Below are 4,305 nucleotides of genomic sequence, written 5' to 3' on the forward strand. Positions count from 1 at the left end.
TAGCCAATCATCCTAGCTTGTGTTAGCTCTATCTCAGCATGTGTTTTGCTAACGTTTTAGCATGTTTTAACTCTGTTTTGGTTGGTCTTGGTCATATGACTCATGCTTTGTGTGGTTGTAGTGTAAATAGCCTTTACTAGCTTTGAGTTTTAAGGCCTTTAACATGCTTTGCTTGGGTTGTTTGCAAGCCATAGCATCATTTAGCATGTAATTTCAGTGCATATACTTCAGTCACACTCTCACATATTTCACTATTTCATTGCTTTTGAGGGTTGTGTATTGTGCCTTATTTGTGGGCTAACATGTATGCATGTGTAGACACCCAATTTTTGACTGTCCTCAAGACTTGGATGTCACCGTTTGAACACTCGGTGATCATCCATGTTCGTGTTCGTTTTGAGTTCCCGGAGGTCTCAGCTACACGCCTTGCCTCTGGATCTCTCAACTCGGTTGTCTTGTGCTTGGTTGGACCAAACACTTGTTGGTTTTTGCTTTAGGAGGTAGAGAATGGCTTTTTGGCCATCCCCACGCCTCACCGGCCATGTCTTGAGGCCACCGGCCATTACTGATGGTTGGTCGGCACTTTGTGAGGTCGGCCGACTATTTATTTGGCCGATGGACTCATTTTCTGGCCGGTACCCCCTTTTTGCCTTTTTCAGGCATTATGCATGCCAGCTATGCCAGCTGGAGTGCACGGACCTGTCCTCCATACACGTGTATGGAGGAATTGCACCCTTTGTACCCTTTTGGTCTAGCTTCTTAGGGAAGCATGGACCTTTGTCTTAGCTTCCTCAAGAAGCTTAGACACCTGTCTCAGCTTCCTAAGGAAGCCTTGGCCCCTTTGCCTTAGCTTCTTTTAGAAGCCTTGACCCCTTTTGTTAGCTTCTCTTGGAAGCTTAAGCCTCCATCTTGCTCTATATAAGAGGACCTTCCTCTTCCTTTGAAGAGGTTCAGCAAAACCAGAGATAATACATATATATCTAATATATAAACCACTCTCTCTCTATATCCCCCTCTCTCTCTCTTCATTTGTGTGTGTTTGTTCGTTCAAAAGTGTGTTTTGTTCTTAGTTTTGCACTAGGACACATAGTATTACACCATACTTCGGTTCTTGAGGTGTTGAGAGATTGTTCTTGGAGGTTTTGGGTTGGTTTTGATCAGAAAAAGGGGCTGGACTTGCTGTTCTTCAAGTGTGAGTATAGTTGCTTTATATTCCTCATTCTTGCACTAGTTTTTAACCCATCTTTCATACTGATTTAAGCTTTGTGTATAACTGAAAAAAGTCTTGTATTTGCATGATTAAGATCTTTCATTAAGGTCTCTTTTGTGTTTGGGGTCGACCTCCCCCTCTTAGGCCATATTTGGCCCCTTTTGTGCCTTCTTTTGTTGAGCTTTGAATACTTTTGTGCATTGGCCTCCTCACCACTGAAATCCAAAGGATTTTCAGTGGTGAAGAAGAGATTTTGAAGTCTTGCATAGGGAAGGGACACCCCTCTCCCTTTGTGTCTTATTTGTTCATGTTTTTGGCTCATAAAGGTAGCATGCATGCTTAGTTGTTCTTAGCTTCATTTCAGAGGTTTTTGGGTGTTATTTAGTCATATTATGCCTCTATTTTTGGTCGGACTCATGGTCCATTACATGCATCACACACTTGCTTAGTAATCCCCTTTATTGTCATAACATGTGCCATGCATTTGTCCCCTCCATGCTTGCATGTTCTAGCTTAACTTCATGAAGCTTTTGGTCATATTTCATCATGCTTGAGGTTTATTGGGTACTGATTTGATCATATTTGCCATGTTTGGTATAGCCTCTTTGCATTTTGGCTTGTGAGCCTTGAGTATGTGAGTCATTAGCATGCTTTAGTTGGGTTATTTCAGTGATTTGGAATCACTTCTCATGCTATTTCAATCCACAATCCATGCTTGTATGCTTGCATTCATCATTCCTTTCATGCCTTGAAGAGTTGTTCTTTTATGCCTTGAAATGGGTCATAGTGCATGCCTTTTGTTTAAGTCATTTGGGCTGCCATATTAGTGGGTTTTGGGGTGTATTTTGATGCATTGAAACTCTGTCTTTGTTTGCATAACCCATGCCATGTTGGGTTGGGGTAGGTGTAGAGTAATGCTCCCTTTTGTGGCCTTGAATCCCCCTTGTTTTGCACCCATTTCTTAGCATGTTTTGACCATGATCTATGCATGCTTTAGTCTTGTTTTGGAGTGCCTTAGGACTGATTTAGGTCATTTTGTTCCTTTGGGGTTTGGTTGACATAGCTATGGTTTGGACCCCTTTGCTGGTTTCAAGTTTTGGTCATTGTTGCATGCCTTGCTTGTATAACATGGTTGATTTGGCATCACCCTCTATGCATTTTCAAAGTTTAACATGTTGGTCTAATGTCCATGTTTGCCATCTTTTGAGTGTTCTCGAAAGTTACCTTTTGTGTCTTAGCTTTAGGCCCTTTTGTGTGTATGTTTGCATGAGTATTTGTCCATCATTTGCAACATTTTTGGCCACTGTTTTAGGGCATGGCTGAGGCCTCCCATTTCAGTTTAAGTCTAACATTGCATGTTTTGACACGTTGCATTACTTTGGTTTCATGCTTGTATTGTACCATCTTTGCACGTTTGCATGTTGTTTAGCAAGTTGCATTTCATATCCTAGCTTGCATGATAGGTTGCATTGCATTGTATCTCGCATGTTTGGCACATTGCATTTTGGCATGCCTTGTCAACTTAGCTTCATGTTGCATATTTGACCCATGTTGCATACTTGAGCCACATTGCATACATGTATTACATTTTGCTTGGTTTGGGGTGTCAAACCAAGCATGAGGGATGAGGGGCGTTCGTACTCAAAGTGACGTAACGCGCCTCAATCCTCGGTCGCCGATGTCCTTGATCTCAACATGATAGGGCATAAGGCATTCATTTGTTTTGTTGCATGCATTTACATTGATTTGCAAACTCGGTGACTTTGGCCATCATGCATCGAAATGCTTGATTAGTGGCCTGAGTACTGAGGGCCACACTCCCTTGAGTCCGTAGCATGATTGGGAGAGTAGCCACGCACACATTGCTTTGAAAATTACATGCCATGCACTGTCTGTCCTCTGCTGTTGTCAAAACAGGGCTCTGCAGGAAGAAATGGCCGGTCGATCACTTTTCGTGCCAACCGACCATCAGTGTCCAGCCGGTGGTTCAATGTTTGGCCGATAATCCTATTCCCATGGCCGGTGGATTTGAATTGTGGCCGGTGGCACTCCACAACACTCAGAAAGAAGCTCAAAGCAGTTCTGGAAACCTGCATAATTTTCAGAGAAGCAAAGCAGTGTAAGCAGAGGCAGCTTTTGACATGGCAGTGAGTTTCCAAGCAAGACGAGTCAAGCATGCATCATCCACGCATTCTGAGGCAGAGCTGCGGCGGTCTCTCCAGTTTCATATTTAGACTTTTTTTTTGTAATTAATTTGTTAATTAATTAAAGGTTATGTAATATTTAATTACCTAGTCAATTAGTTAATTAGTTAATCTGTATTATTCTTTCGGACCCTCCGAGCGAGGGCAATTGTGTAATAAGTGTGCGTGCATGTGTGCATGTCTTCCAACCCCACGTCTTTCTCCCTATTATTTACTAGCTTACGATGGTTAGATTAGGGCATGTTTAAATTAGCATACTTATGCTTGCATGTTTGCATCCATTCATTTGTCTTGCATGCACCGGGCTCGGCGCATCATACTAACTACATCGTATTTCAATTCCAAGTTGAATACGTGTTAGCTGTAGCATCATCACATACCATCTTAGAATAGCCAAGCCTAGCTTAGTTACATCTTGCATGTGTTGCATTAGCCATCTTAACATGAACTAGGATCATGCATATGATTACTAACTAGTTTCTATTTTGGCTCGGAGTACTCGGTAATCGTTTATGCTTTAGCATCCTTGCATGTGTGTAAGTGACTGCCATGATAGCATGTTTACCATGAGGCTATGTGCTTATGTGATATAATTGCCTGGTTTCCTGTGGGTGGAGGTTGGATTGCTTGAATTGGAACAATTCATCGAAATCCGTGTTTTAGCCTACTTGCAAGTAGCGAACCTCAAACTATTTTCCAAGCAAACGGATATGCAATGCTTTGTTCCAAATTAGGCGATCTAGTCTATACTTGTGTGTTGTGCGCATCACATAGTAAATTCTAGCTAATTAACCGGAATAAGAACGCATATGTTTTCAAAACAAGATATCATGTTTTGTAGAGGCCGATCTTTGATCGGGTGAGCGGGAGTGCTTATAGCTGACCCTCCCC

Source organism: Camellia sinensis, chromosome 13 (genome assembly GCF_055761805.1).
Source record: "Camellia sinensis isolate YWXY chromosome 13, ASM5576180v1, whole genome shotgun sequence".
NCBI lineage: Eukaryota > Viridiplantae > Streptophyta > Magnoliopsida > Ericales > Theaceae > Camellia > Camellia sinensis.